Raw genomic sequence first — 16,944 nt, 5'->3', positions numbered from 1 at the left:
GGTTTGGCTGCCAATTTGTAATGAAGAACTAAACAGATGATTGATAGATCACCCATGTTTGGGACTTTCTGAGTGATAGGCTTCATCATAGGAGGAAAAAGTTGGAACATTTCATTGGGAAATTCTTCATAGCATAGCTGTCTGTCTTTTCTCCTAGAATCTGGCAACTTTCCCTAGTGGAATCCTTAGACTTCTGCCTACATTATATACTAAGCCCAGTTTTCAACATCTAGTTTCTGGGGATTGAATGGGGAAAAAAGAAGTAGCGGGGGGGTCTCACTATTTAATGTATTCAATTTCCCTCAGTAGCCTTCTGTTCAATATCACAATTTACTTTTATATTCATCTGTGGCTTGTTTCCCCATATCCTGAGTTTCTCTGATTTAATTTCCCCAAGATTAGTTTTTCCTTGTAGTCATCTTGCTATGCTAGGTAAGGAAGGACACCTGATCAAGGCTTGTTTACAGATATGTCAACTACTCTCCTGTGTTTGACTCAATTCCTAACCTCTACTTTCACAGTCACGTGCTGTCTATGACACCAGGACCTCTCAGGATATTGCAGTGTAAACCATAATGCATCTTGTTGCTTTTGTTCCAGGTTTCTTATCTTTGTTGGATTCAGTTGCCATTGATCCATCCATTCTTCTATACTGAGTTTTCCAGAATGTGAAATCTATTAACTTTTTGTGTCTCCTCTTCCATTCTTTCATGTGTTTATGTGTCAATAGTTTTTAGTTGATTATTTCACTGCCATTTTAGTGAGATTTTATGTAGGAATGAAGATAATTGTTCAATTTGGAATAATTAACCTCAAGAATGCCAATAATCTATACTTCATTTTTTCTTTAAAAATAGGACAATTTGTTTAAATTTGAGAATATGGGTTGTCAAAATAAATGAAGAACAGAACTTTTCTTGTTGAAGTAGTAACAAGGGAGATAAAATCTAATTGGATTTCATGTTTCTGTCCAGCCCTCAAGAAAATGTCAACAAACAGATTCTATATAAATATGATCATACAACATTGGTTAGGGCTCAGTACCAGACTACAGAAAATACTTTACCTAATTCAGGCATAAATGAATTTATTACCAGGAATTTTGATAGGCTAGAAGAATAGGTTCCATGTGCAATTTTGATCTGATTATTTGCAATCTCACTACTTCTGCTGTGATTGGAAAAGCACTTAGCCCTGTTTAGAAAATCATCAAATTAGAAAGCCTCTGCAATAACTTGTGCCATCAAAATAGCTATTTCCACCAAATCCTCTCTTTCTTTCTAACTGTGATTCAACTTGATGTTTTGAGCAAATTCATTTATTTGGTGGAACTTCAGACACATCTCAAATCCAATGGCAGGAAATTCCGAGAAGTACTTTTTCAATTTCTATGGTGTTGTCTGGCAAAAGGAAAGGGTACATGTTGAGAAAGTTATTTTACTATGTAGCCATCCACCTCTCTATCTACCTACATCTGCAGTACCTTGCTTTAATCACACAACAGTATAACTTGGATATTATAGCTCTGCTTTAAAAAAGTGCATATAATTCCAAATGAGTTCTTCAAGCATGCTCATCTCTACCCAGGATTAAGAGTGGAAAAGTCAGATGCTGTAATTGATTCACTGTTTGGGTTTTATACATTGAGTATAAAAGTAGGGTAATAATGCAGACAATGATAGACTAGAGTCTCTGAAGAGAAAGAATATTTAGAATACACTAATACTATCCATACAGTATTAATCAATTTATTAGATAAAATTCTTACCTGCAATGAATAAAACCCATTTTAGTTAGTGTAAGATGGAAATAATGCAATAAAGTTTATTAGAAAATTCACAGAGCTCACTCCGAGAAAGAAACATAATACTTCAAAGCTACTCTATCAGAACAACCCAAATTGCATTGAAGAGTAGCTTTGACTGAAACAATATTATGTGGACTTAGTCAGAGACTCTGCAGACAGCATTGCTAATGCTGGGCAGTTTGCATTATCCTTTAAGCTTCTGTCATTTTGCTGTAGAAATCTGGCTTCCTCAACAAATATACTCATAGAACAAATTCCTAGAAACACCAGTTTCTTCACAGGCCTTCTGAATTAACAGAATATCAATCGTGGGTCTTAGGTGCAAAAGAGTGCTTGCTTGATGAATAATAAATTAAGAAAAATCCAAATGTCTTCTCTGATAGAACTGAAGAGAGATTATAGAAAATTGAAAGAACTAATGAAAATGAATGTTGACATCATTGGTTGTGTTTTGGGAATTTAATATTTAACTGATATAGCCATTGAAGAAGAAACAAGTATTTTGAATACTTAGTCACTAAATAAAAGTTTGCAAAATAATTAAAGACAAGTAATACCTTTTAAATACAGTAAATATATATAATAAAAATCTAAAAATGTGCATAAATGAAAAGCGATTAACAAATTTTCCTATATTTAAACTAAGGTTTAGAAGAGTTTTGTATAAGCAACACATAGCAATTTTAATAGCAATGGAAAATAAATGGCAAAATGAACTTATTAATAGTTTGTTACTGGAATTTTAGTACCTCCAGAAAAATGGTAAAGTGTTTAAAAAACTATCTGAATAAGCTCCAAATTTTCCACGTTTGATTTCCTTTGCATGCTAGAGAATTTTAGGTTATATCATACATATATAAGTGATACAGAGTGATATACATAGAAAATAGGCCTTTTAGAGTGTACTTTTTAGAAATTAATATATCAGATTATTATAGCTTTCATTTATAAAGTTGTAATACATAACTTTAACTTAATATGCCCTTCAAATTATTAATGCATTTTGGCAAGAACAGCAGTTCAATGCAAAACTGGAGTGTCTCTCACTGATTTACTTATTCTAGTAGCAGAGATACTATAAGATACATTTCATCATACAAATGTCTCTTTCTAAGTAAACAGAACGAACATTTTCTAAAAGGATTTACTTTAAGCAACACATAATATAACTATCACTTTAGATCTACTGTTTTTAGAACATCTTTTATGTTATTTCAATAGAAGTTGTTTACCTTAATGGATTGTCATATATGCTTGCTGCTAATATCATATTTATTTTATGATAATAGTTACAAATTTTCCTAAAATTATTCTTATTTACTTTGAGATTTTTGACTGAATCATTTTTTACTTCCTAGTAACAAAGGACAAGAATTAGTTAAAAAAAAAAAAAGACATATTATCTCCTGTATCATAAAGTTTAAAGAGAGAGTTGAAGGTAAATAGAGATGAAATGGAGTTCAAAATAGAGAATAATAAAGATGAAAGGGAGCTTGAGTGAAAAAAAATTAAGAGAACTGAAATAAGAAAGAGGGGGGAAAAGTTTGATATAAAAAATGGGATGTAGGCAAGAAGTAATAAAACAGAAGAGAAAATAAATTGACATTGTTATAAAGTACCCATAAAAGAAATCACACAGTTTGTTGATGGAGAAGAAAAGTAATAGTTTTTCTTAAATGTTTGTAAAATAAAAGAAGTCTAATCATGTCTTTAGATGAATAAGGTTACATGGATCTTATAGGATGAATATGAGAATATAACTGTCACACTGAGTCACGTCAACACCAGAGATCCAACATAGTTTCTTTGATGTTTTTCAGAAAAACATGCTAGTTGCCCTCCACACCCGAACCTCAGGGAGTCTGTGATCCCTAGCTTCCTTTTGGTAACCCATTATAAACTCCATTCATGAATATATCTAAGCCTTTCCTGATCCTATTTATATTTTGAGACTATATAACCTTCCTGGATAATGACTTGCATATGTTTACTACCAACTGTGAAAAGTACAAAGCATAAATCCCTTTTATCTTTTACCCTACATTGGGCATCCTCTAGTCCTGGTACACTTTAATTTGGTAAAAGGAATTCATCTTTACCTTTCAAGATTTGGCAGAGTTTGAATCCATGTGTTCTCATCTGTAGTTTTATAAAACTGAATATTCTAACTTTTTACAATATTCTGACATGGAAGCAAAGTTTTGCCACAGCTTTGCTTTTACTTCCTTACATGATCCAAGAGAAATTATCTCATATTTCTAGGTCTCCAAGCTATGTATAAACCAAAGTGCTTGATCATCTTTAAAATTTCTTCCATCTTCCTCGTACATTAACACTCAGCTCACTCTGCCCCTAGGAGGGAAAGAGAAAGATGTGGAAGAGAGGACAAAAACTACATGGTAGATGACTATGTGATCTTTAGAGTTAAACCACCAGGATTAAAATTCCATTTTCTCCACTTATCTCTATGCCCTTATGCAATTTGCTTACTTCTCCAACTTTCATTTCCTCCTCAGTAAATTGGGAATAATAGTTGCAACTTCTTAAGGTTGTATTTTGTTACCAAACCTGTCAATGTGTATGTCTGTGTGTTTATCTCAAATCAGCATCTACCATATAATAAGCACTACATGAAAGTTAGCACACGTACACATACACACACAGAGAAAGAGAGACAGAGAGAGCAACACACCTCCCCGCACTGGAACTGGTCTTGTGCCTTTGTGTGGTCATCCTACATTGATTCTGTTCATGGTCTTGTGACTTGCTCTGGTCAATGAAGAATCATTGAGAAAAAAATTTGTTTTGAAGAGTCTTTCTCCATGGGGCTTTTGGAATGCTTTGGAGACCATGATGTAAAGAAGTGCAGTCCAGCCTACCTGGAGGATATGTGGAGCAAAATCAGGCCATCCCAACTTGAGCCTAGATTCCAGTTGACTAACTAACTGACTTCAACCACATGCATTTTCCCAGATGAGACCAGCCTAAGGACCACCCAGCCAATTCATAGAATCATGACAAATAAAGTGGTTGCTCTTTAAACCAATAAATTTAGGGTGATTTCTTTTATATTTACACAGATATGTACAACTGGTAACTTGATCTGATTCTACTCTATGTGGTAATTTTGAGAATTTATGACAGCCGCTAAAAATTCACATAAAGCTAAATTTATAATCCCAAATCCCATTCTATTTTGCAAGACGTTCACACTGTGTGTACAAATGTGACAAAGATATGAAATTGCATTAAATTGAACAGATCAGTGATGTCTACTCTAGTGCTCCAGGGGAAACAAACTAGAAGATAGAGATGCCAGTGAAGGAAGCTTATTTGGGAATGTTTTTAAGACTGCCTTCAGGAACAGATTTCTGGGTGAGGCAGGCAATATTCTTCTTCTTTTATCCCTTTATTTACAAGCACACTTTAAGTTGAGATATAATGACATATAACATTATATGCTTCAGATGTACAACTTAATGATTAGATATGTGTATGTATTATGTGATGATCACCACAATATGTCTAGTTAGCATATATCATCTCCAATAGTTACATTTTTTTCACTGTGGTGAGAATTTTTAATACAAGCTCTATTAGCTTTCATATATATGATGGTATTATTGACTATAGTCACCATGCTATATATTACATGTCCAAGATTTATTTAATCAAGTTTTTTTTTCACAAAATATGGGTTTTATTAGTCAACTACAGTCATAAAATGGTTGTTATAGATCTTTATTTGTCCCACCACACACAAAGCAGAGATGTTTGCCAGTCTAATTTTCTTCATGTGGGTCACAACTTTGGTTTGCTAATAAACCCTCCTTTTGAGCTTCACAGTTGAGAGTGACAGAAACTGACTCCTCTTTCTCAGATGTAGAAATCATTAGCCTCAGAATGGTACACATGGGATGGTCCAATCACAGGGAAGAAGGTGTCAAATTTAAGCAGGGTCCAGTGCTGATGCTCTGCTTGTGTCCATTGCTCTTGTAAGCGCCATTTTCCAGTGATGTACATGTGTTTCTCTAGCACCACAGTTAAATGTGTGGCACAATGTGTGAGTCAGATTCCAAAACTTCATGTCGCCTATACCAGTACAAGGGAGGTCATTATGGAACTTCACATGGTGAGCCTCTGTGATGAAAAGGTTTATCCCTGCTTCCATCATCACATGATTTTCTTAGGTAATTTTTGTTTTTTAATGATCTTTTCCTGAGACCAGGTCAGGATGTTTGCATCCAACACATGTGACTTTAATCCTTTAGAGGCTGGCTGCTTCACTCTTCTCAACCAAAGACAGACACTGGTTTCCCAAGATTTCTGATGGTGGGTGGAATGGCCTTGGCCATGATGAGGGGGTGTTTATGGTCATCTCTAAAATGATCCAGGTCCTAGCTTCAGAATTTAGGACTTGCAGACAGTCTTGATTTCCTTACTGATCAGTACTTCTAAACACTCCAATGCCACATCTATGGGATACACATCTGAGAAACACTTATTTGAATTTTGTCTTCTAGTGATAAAGATCTTCCCTTTCTTAACATCACAACTGGGATAATTATAAGCAGCTATGGAATTGATGCTTTTGAACTGTGGTGTTGGAGAAGACTCTTGAGGGTCCCTTGGACTGCAAGGAGATCCAACCAGTCCATTCTGAAGGAGATCAGCCCTGGGATTTCTTTGGAAAGAATGATGCTAAAGCTAAAACTCCAGTACTTTGGCCACCTCATGCGAAGACTTGACTCATTGGAAAAGACTCTGATGCTGGGAGGGATTGGGGGCAAGAGGAGAAGGGGACAACAGAGGATGAGATGGCTGGATGGCATCACTGACTCGATGGACATGAGTCTGAGTGAACTCCGGGAGATGGTGATGGACAGGGAGGCCTGGTGTGCTGCAATTCATGGGGTCGCAAAGAGTTGGACACGACTGAGCGACTGATATGATCTGATCTGATGGTCATGGAGGACAAAGATATACACCACATCGCTTTCTTGGATTTCTCGCTAAGACTGACAGCAGCTTTATGATGTTCCCATTGGACTAAATTCTGAAAAATGAGGTCCTGATAAGTTCATTTAGTTGTCTCCAAAAGCCACCAAAGCATAGACTAGAAGTCAGCAATGTATCCATTTAAAATATAAAAGATAGATACAAAATTTATTTGAACATGAATGCTAAGCAACTATATTTGCAATTAGGTAAACTAAATATCTTTAGAAATGATCAAAACAGTCTTTGAATTAAGTCCATTGCACTGAAAACAGTAGGTAGATATTAAGAGTGAATATAATCTCTTCCTCCCCTCTATGTTTCAATTTTGGGAGAAAAAAAATTCCAATAAAATTTATCCTCACACCCATTCTTCCCTTCATGCATGTAAGAGGATATGCTTTTTGATTTAAAGAGGTCATATTAAACATACTCTAAATAATGATGACAACATAAGAGAAGCTGATTTTTTTCAAATAAATTAAGTCTGATATAAGCAGTCCAGAGTTGGTATGGCATCCCTTAATGTCCTCTAGATTTTTGCTTGGTGATCCTTATTATGGCCCTCATTGATTTAAGATAGCTGCTGGAGCATCAGCCATCCCATCTGTATCACAGTTATTAGAATGAAGCAAAGGTCCAAGGTTTTTGAAGAAATTTTCTTAAGTACTCAACCCTTTAATTTATAATTTATTATCTGGAAACTAGTCACATGACCAGAGCTAACTACAAGAAATTCATCCAGTTATATGTCTAGGTCAATGGGCAAGGTCTTTGGATGATTGCTGATTGTCTATCAGACTCAGCATTTCTTTGTTATTCAGTAACTTACTGAACTAAATGAAAACTGATCTACCTCATATACACACAGAAGAGAAGGAGCAGAGAGAATGACATAAAAATTCCATTTAGAATAAGTGTAGAGTAGAAAACACTGGCATCATTAGCCCATTAAAATGATGAAATCTTGCTGGGCAGGAATAGTGTAGCTCCTTAAACTAGTTGTAGAACAGTCCTTGGTTACATTATCTGCCTGTTCTGCTCTCTGGAGAAACTCTCCTGCCATTGACCCCTCTGGTTCCTTGTTTTGTTTTCTTGGTGGGGAAAGTGGAGGTAAGGGGTAGTAGTTCTTCCTTCTCCATGAACCTCCACAGCTATTTCTAATGTAAGAAATGAAAAGTGTCAATTTTGGAGTTTGCAAAGATTCTAAAACTCATTTTGTTCCAGCACAGGTTCAAGTATTATTAAAGTTTTAATAAAAATAAAAAGTTGCAGTCCAAGTTTGTACTTTTCTTTTGGTTTTCAGATCTGGTGGTTTCTAAGCCTGATTCCATCTTGAGACCACTTAGAAAAATCAGTTTGTCTGGGAACACAATGTACTTCATCTAATCTTTGCTGTTAGCTTGCCGTCCATTGTCTGACAGAGAACTATTAATGGAAGGCCTTTTTAAAAGCACTGGGGCCAGTGATTTATCTCCTGCTAAGTCTGCTATTTCAGAGTAGACTACTAAGTGCTTCAGTTTGAGCACAGAGTAGTTGTCTTTATTTTTTCAATCTTGAAAAACCCCAAACTTGATGCATTTAAATTGTCCACTGAGAAGGAACACATCCTTAACATCTCTGCCTGTTGATAAACTGGATCTAGTCTGAGTTCATTAATCCTGAAACTGTGTTGAAATCAGCAGAAAGCAGCAGTGTAGACATAGTTCTATTTTTTTCCCCCCACATTTTCCTTTAAGGTCATTTAGTTTGTTTTCCAGACAGCTTTCTCCTCTGCTTTCCAAGAAAGGCCAAGCAGAAATTTGAACAAATGCTTTGGTCAATTGAATGATAAATGGTGCCAGTTTCCCAGCCTATGATATGGAAGGTGTTAATACAACCAGATTAAGCCTGAGATGAAGTCATTCATGCTAAGCCTCATGTCAGCAAAGCAACAGTTCCAGAAAACAAAGGTCTACATCAACCAATCAGTGCTTGACTACTGAGCACAAGTCACATGACCAGGCTCTAAGACATCTCTTGGCTCCTTGTAAGGGAATTAACCATCTTTAACCAGTCAGCAAATGCTTAGTCTAACCTCCTTGCTGATACTCACTCTTGTCTATAAAAGTATCTCATCATGTACACCTCTTCTGAGCTCCTTTCTGTCTGCTAGATTAGATGTGGCCCAATTTATGAATTGCTGAATAAAGCCAACAATATCTTCCAAGTTTACTCGCATGAATTTTGTTCTTTAACAGGGACATATTTAAGGTTCTATTATTTCCATGTTTCATCTCCATGTAAAAATTCTATATATATTAGGATTGTGCCAGGCTGAAAATAACAGAGACCCAGAAAATAGTTACTTAAAAAAAAAGATAAGAACTTATCCTCTTTGATATTAAAGTAGTCTAGGGCTGGGGGCCAAGACCCCAATGCCATTAGGAGTCCTGATGTCTATCTTTATTGTGTATCATTCCAGTGAAAATCACTTATGGCTAAGGTCAACTGAAGGCTCAAGGGGGATGCTCCAATTCTGATCGTTTTGCTTACATGACAAACCTGAAGCAGAAAATTATTAAAAGGAATTGAAAACTTGGGATGATCTCCCCTTTTTTGTTCCTCTTACTTGAATCATATTGCTTAATAATCTTCCTAGTTGTTCCACCTAACACTTATATACCATTGTTCAAACACAGTCATTTGGCCGACAAATCTCCAAGAGAACAGTTGTCTTTTATTATAGGTGACAAAGTGTCCATCTGAAAATTGGGTTTCTGCCACCAGGCAAGAAGAGAATGGTGGTTGGCACCTCACAGAGGAAAATGAGAGAGGAAAGGAGATGAGCAGAATGGGAGAGATTTATTTTGAAACATTCAACACAGTGTAAAGATGTTCTTTTCTTCTCTGGCTAAATGACTTGGAAATTGTTGTTGGTCTTTTTCTAGGAAATTAGTATTACTATAATGCAGATGACCCACCCTTATGGCAGAAAGTGAAGAGGAACTAAAAAGCCTCTTGATGAAAGTGAAAGTGGAGACTGAAAAAGTTGGCTTAAAGCTCAACATTCAGAAAACGAAGATCATGGCATCTGGTCCCATCACTTCATGGGAAATAGATGGGAAAACAGTGGAAACAGTGTCAGACTTTATTTTTCTGGGCTCCAAAATCATTGCAGATGGTGACTTCAGCCATGAAATTAAAAGACGCTTACTCCTTGGAAGAAAAGTTATGACCAACCTAGATAGCATATTGAAAAGAAGAGACATTACTTTGCCAACAAAGGTTCATCTAGTCAAGGCTATGGTTTTTCCTGTGGTCATGTATGGATGTGAGAGTTGGACTGTGAAGAAGGCTGAGCACCGAAGAATTGATACTTTTGAACTGTGGTGTTGGAGAAGACTCTTGAGAGTCCCTTGGACTGCAAGGAGATCCAACCAGTTCATTCTGAAGGAGATTAGCCCTGGAATTTCTTTGGAGGGAATGATGCTGAAGCTGAAACTCCAGTACTTTGGCCACCTCATGCAAAGAGTTGACTCTTTGGAAAAGACTCTGATGCTGGGAGGGATTGGGGGCAAGAGGAGATGGGGACGACAGAGGATGAGATGGCTGGATGGCATCACTGACTTGATGGACATGAGTCTGAGTGAACTCCAGGAGTTGGTGTTGGACAGGGAGGCCTGGCTTGCTGCGATTCATGGGGTCGCAAAGAGTCAGACACGACTGAGCGACGGATCTGATCTGATCTGATCTGATAGTATGATATCCATAACACACTATAGTAGGGGAAGCCCTTTATTTGATCCAAATCAGGATACTGTAGGGTTGAGGAAATACACCATTCATGTGTTGGAATAGTGTGTACAAACTGCAGTCCTTTAGGTCCTCTAGGGTCAATCAAAGTACATGGATATAGTTACATCACCGTCTCCTGCCATTTACCCTCTCAGTTGTCTACTGCTAGGACTAATGCTACTCTGCAAAAGAATAGTAATTACTGATATTAGCAGATCAAAGTATATTAAAATATATCTTTCTTGCTGTTTTCAACAAACTGTTGAAAAAATTTTAAAGCAAATTTAATAATTTTTAAAATAAGTTTAAGCCAAGTGTTAAAATAATTATTCAAGTTCACGCTAGTAGGGATAAAGTCAAAATTTGAACCTTGGTATGTCTGATGCCAAGTTTTCCTCTTGCATCACCAGGTGACACTGTTAAGAGCATCATTTCTTTAAATATAAAAATGTCTCTGTGAGTCAGTAGTAGACATAGATTAGAATATGTCCATTCAGTACTAGAGTGGCATAGAAGATATCCTGGACTTGTTCTGGGGACCACAGTTTGCTGAGACATGTAACATTTTCTTGGGCTTGTCCAGAGTTGGGAATTTTGTGGACTATTTGCTGTTATACTTTTCTCCCATAGCTGTACTAGATATAACTAATCAATATTGACATTTTCTCCCACTTGACTTACTCTTGTAATCCTTTTCAACACAGCATTTCAAAGAGCCCCTTCAAGAATGGACATAAAGGAAGTGACAGCAAAATGGTGGAAGGCAATGCCTAGCTCGCATACTCCCAAAGAGATAATGAAAAACAAACAGAAACTGTCAGAACCAAATTTGTCAGAACTCTGGAAAACAGTCAAAAGATTACAGTAGCCAGGTAAATGCTGGGTCAATGAAAAGTTAAATCTAAAATCAGGGGAAAATTTTGTGGTACTTTTACTTGCCCTTGCTCAACCTTTCATCAAGGTAGTGGGTAGTGGAGGTCTTGGTTTTAAAGTGCCAGCAACTTGTATTTTCAGGGGAACCCACTGATTCCAGAGGAGACAAAGCAGATCTACATGCTAATTATTGTTTATCTGTTCTAACCTGTCTGGGAGCTACCAGAAGGCTGGTGCAAGGTACTTATTAGAAGTCAAGGGGTAGGCTTTGCTCAAAAATATTGCAAGCTGCACTAATAATCCCTTATGCCTGTGACAAAATATTATAGACAAAACAAACCATAGACCACCTAATACTGAGCAGCAAAAGCAGGAGAATTTCCTTGGGAAATTAGATCACTCAAGAGAAGAATCAATATTGGGAAATTTAAAAATTTGTGCATAGTCCCAGGCCATGATACATGTTTAGAGAATGGTTGAGAAAAAAAAAAAAAAACTAAGTTTTCACTTTAGGCTGATCCATAGACTTGTGCAAGTCTAGCTAAGTGAGGAAGAAATGCCCTAGCACAGAACCAATATGCAAAGACTAACTCCTTTTTTTATGACTTCTAACATTCAAGGATATCTCTGTCAAATATTAGCTGAACACAATTTGGGGAGCAGAGATTTTGGCAGCTCTCTATGACAAGAATGCTGTATTTAAGGGAATAGTTGGGGTCACTGGACAGGTAAATTACTATAGCATTCAAGAACTGAAAAGTTAGCAGACCTGGGAAAGGAGAGAAAGATTTCCAGAATTACTATATTTTGAGATTTAAGTACTCAGCTTTCAACAACAGAAAAAAAAAATTGCAAGTTTTACAAAAAACAAAGACTGGGAAGTAAGACTCATTAAAAGGAACAAAGCAATTTTGCAGAAACTCATTCCCACAGAACCTAGCTCTAAAAAAACTATTTAAAATAAATGTTTTAATGTTCAAATGACTAAATAAAAACATGGGTAAATAACTAAACGAAATCAAGAAAATGACATATGAAATTCTAAATTTCAGAAATTCTCAAGCTGAAATGTACAATAACTGAAATAAAAAAAATGCTGGAGGGATTAATATCAAATATGAGCAGGTAGAAGAAAGAACTAGTGAACTTGTTATAAGACAATTGAAATGACTAAGTCAGGAGTAGGAAGAAAAAGGGATAAAGAAAAATGAACAGAACCTGAGAGACATGTGGGAGAACATCAAGAGGACCAACATGCTATTGTAGGAATTAACACCAGAAGGAGAAGAAGATGAGACAAATAAAGGGGCAGACACTGCATTTGAAGAAATAATGGCTGAACAGGGCTACAGATTGATGAAAGACAAGAATCTACACATCCAAGAATCTCAATGAACTCTGAATAGGATAAACTCAGAGACTCACATGGTAATACATTGTAATCAGACTTTTGAAAACCAAAGACAAATAGAGAATTTTGAAAGTAGCAAGAGATGTGACTGACTAGACTTAAGGAATCCTCAATAAGGTATTTATTTTAGTCACAGTGGGATAAATCTCAATTAATAACAAAATAAAAATTGGAAAATTCACAAATATGTGCAAACTAACAATATACACTTAAATTACAATGGATCCAAGAATAAATTACAAAGGAAATGAGAAACTAGAAACAAACAACAACAACAAAACATACAAAGCAATAGGATGCAGCAAATGTACACTCAGTTGAAAATTTGTAACTAGGAATGCCTATATTAAACTAAAAAATTTTAAATAAAAAACCTAGTTTTATGATCTTAAGGAAGAATAAAATGAAAAGCAAACTATATCCAAAGTTAGCAGACAGGAGGAATAAAAATTTAGAGTAGAGATAAATAAAATATACATTGGAAAAGTAATAGATTCAATAAAACCAGAAGTTGCTTCCTTGAAAAGGTCAACAAAATTAAAAAATCTTCAGCTAGACTGAATATAAAATAGAGAGAGAAGCCACAGATAAATAAAATGAGAAGTGAAAGTGGAAATGTTACTACTGACCTTACAGAAATGAAAAAGACTATTAAGACATCACTAAGAACTCCAGTGTTCTTGCCTGGAGAATCCCAGGGACGGGCGAGCCTGGTGGGCTGCCGTCTATGGGGCTGCACAGAGTCGGACACGACTGAAGTGACTTAGCAGCAGCAGTAGCAGCAAGAACATGAATATATGCCAAGAACTAAATAGCTAGATAAGATATACAGATTTTTAGAAACACACAAACTACCTAAATGACTCAAGGTGAAAAGGAACAAACTAGATGTTTAAAAATAGACCCAAATGGAACTGTTTAATTGATTTTCAAATAAATTGTCAAACTAATTCAAAGGTGAAAGGATACTACTTTAATTATGTGGTGGTGTAAAAGGTATATATTCACTTAAAAATTAAGTCCTTAATCCACAACACACACACATTCAAAACTGATTATAAAACTAAACATAAAAATTAAAACTAAAAATCTTTTAGAAAAAAATATAGGAGTAAATATACAGAGTCTGACAGTGAAAGTGAAAGTTGCTCAATCATGTCTGACTCTTTGTGACCCCGTGGACTATACAGTCTATGGAATTCTCCAGGCCAGATTATTGGAGTGGGTAGCTGTACCCTTCTCCAGGGGATCTTCCCAACCCAGGGATTGAACCCTGGTCTCCCACATTGCAGGTGGATTCTTTACCAGCTGAGCTACCAGGGAAACCCAAGAATACTGTTGTGGGTAACCTATCCCTTCTCCAGGGGATATTCCTGACCCAGGGATCGAACTGGGTCTCCTGCATTGCAGGTGGATTTTTTACCATCTGAGTAACAGGGAACATTAAGTTTGTTTTTGAAACCTAATATTTAATATTTTTACCCATTGGAGCTAAAGTATAAACTTGTCAGTATTAAGCTGGATTTAGAGCTGAAGAAAAAGGGAAAACTGGAGTAAAAAAAAATTGAATCAGTAATTTCAGAAAGTGATACATATTAAGTTATATATGGAATAAATATAATATGAGATATATCTAGGTTAACTATTCATCCAAATGTAAGATGAATTCAGAAATGACAGAACATAAAATATTTATTATGAGTGTGAGAAAATAAAGCAAAACCATATGCTTACCTCAAACTCAAAACTTAATTTCTTGCCAATTGGTGAGAGAATTCTTGGTCAACAAAATGAAACTTTCAAAGAACGGGAAAAGACAAATTTGTCATGAAGTTAATGAAGGTGAAGCTCCAGGGCTCCATATGGGCAAAGATACTTAGTAAGGTTTTGCAAACAGTCCTAGCATTTGTTTATGTCAGGGGTCTCCAACGTGGACCAGATCCTGGTCTGTTAGGAACATGGTTGCACAGCAGGAGGTGAGTGGTGGGCTACTGAATGAAGCTTCATCTGTATGTACAGCCATTTCCCATAAGTTACATTACCACCTGAGCTCTGCTTCAGATCAGCTGCAACATTAGATTCTCATAGAAGCATGAATCCTATTGTGAATTGCATACGTGAGGAGTCTAGTTTGCACGCCCCTTATAAGAATCATCCCCAAACCACCCCACCCCCCCACCTCATCCATGAGAAAATTGTCTTCCAGGAAACAGGTTGCTGCTGCCAAAAAGGTTAGGGACTGCTGGTTTAGGTGGCCACCTGATTAAGAGGAATCCTAATATGATTTACAATTTAGGCCTACAGTTCTCAGAAATAGGCATAAGGAGCCTTAGAAAACAAATGAGCATATAAGGGAGTTGCAAGTACTTTAAGTTTCTTTTGCTTTTGGAAAACATTTCACAGTGTCCCTCCTCTGCAGTCTCAACAAAATGTTTGTAAATTGGTTTTGCTTTGTTTCAGAGTGTGTGAGTTCTAAAGTCATTCTTTTCATTTTCCCTTGTCTAGTCCTGAAACCAAACATTCAATGCCTTCTTGATTTTATGGCCTGGTTTTGTTGACTCTTGTCTCTGGGGTCCCACTGTGGTCCTGAAAATGCCGAGTGACTTGGATTCTTGGGATGGAAAAAGCTTTGTTTAAGCTTTATTTAACCTACTCAGCTCACCAGAGTTGGATAGGCATTTCTCAAATACTCTTCTCAATAAACTCAATAAAAAGGGTTATATAGCCCCTGAGCAATTAATGGTAACTTTACGCCAGCCTGCATAAGAATCCAATAGAGAATTGTAATATGGCTCTGTCAGGACCTTTTTACACATGCCTCAACCTGCTGCAGTCTGAACAAATACAGAATAGTTCTGAGGCTTCAATTTATTTTGGTTTAGCTTCCTTTTTGTTTTATGAGCCTTAGTTGCAAAAATCACTATTCCAGCTAACGTAATTCTGTTGTATGTTCCTTAATTTAATACTTTTCCCCTTGTTGTTTCTAATAGATTTAGTTTACAATTTTTGTGTAATATGGAAATAATTTGAGATGTTCCTTGCCCTTCATAAAAACACACTTTGTCTCTTTTATTTTTTGTCATTCAAGAATCTGAATTCATGCATTACATACGGCATTCACTGGCAAAGTTTGATCTTAATAAGCATAGACTTAGCAATTGGATGGTATTAAATTTCAGTTAGAACATTTGAGATGTGCTGTAAAGAATGGCAGCACAGTATTCCCTGGAAGTGCCTCAGTGAGGGATCACATAATAACCAGAAATTCCAAAGCCTGGTTCCTTAACATGGGTAAGTTTTAAGAGATCTTGCTACCCAAAGGTTTCTGGCCTATGTACTGAAACAAGTTCTTTAAAATGTATATCAGAAAATGTTCAGATTTGGGGTGTGGGAGTAATGGAGAGACTTTGAAAACGTGAGATTTCATCTACAATGAGAAGAAAAACATGTTATTTTAAGTGATATTTACAGAACTTTTGATGAGTAGATAATTCTCTCCTCATGAACATATTCAAATAGATGTGTTCGATTATGAATATGAACTTTAATGAACTAAAGCTGGGAAAAGATTACACTTCTGCAGAAAAATTAAAAGGAGTTTCTTTTATAAGGATAGCAGGGAATAGAGGAAAATGAAGGAAAAATGAGGGAACTGGTGGGAAAATATGGGTGAAATATGAGTGAGAAATTTCTAGAAGGGGAGAGACTAAAAGACTTTTCAAAAGTATTCCTGATGCATATAATTTGCTTCATTATTTCATGGTAACGCAATTTATCACCTAAAATATTCAGTAAAGATTGTGTGAGTGATATTTCAAGTAATTAAGGACAACAGGCCGTTTTTATAACTGAGTCAACATGGTAATGAAGAAAGAATGTATTTTGTAAAGGTAAAATAGAAACCAGCTCAAATTCAGCAAAACTAAAAAAATAAAGCAAGAGATAAAATAGAAAGTCACCAACAACTTGGAAGAAAGGTGGTACCAGAAAAAGGGACAGACAGAGAATAACCAATTTTATTTAAATATCAAAAAAGAAAATAATACAATTAATCAAAACCTTTGTGTACCATTTGTTA

Source organism: Bos mutus, chromosome 12, assembly GCF_027580195.1.
Source record: "Bos mutus isolate GX-2022 chromosome 12, NWIPB_WYAK_1.1, whole genome shotgun sequence".
Classification (NCBI taxonomy): domain Eukaryota; kingdom Metazoa; phylum Chordata; class Mammalia; order Artiodactyla; family Bovidae; genus Bos; species Bos mutus.
This window is presented reverse-complemented; position numbering follows the sequence as displayed.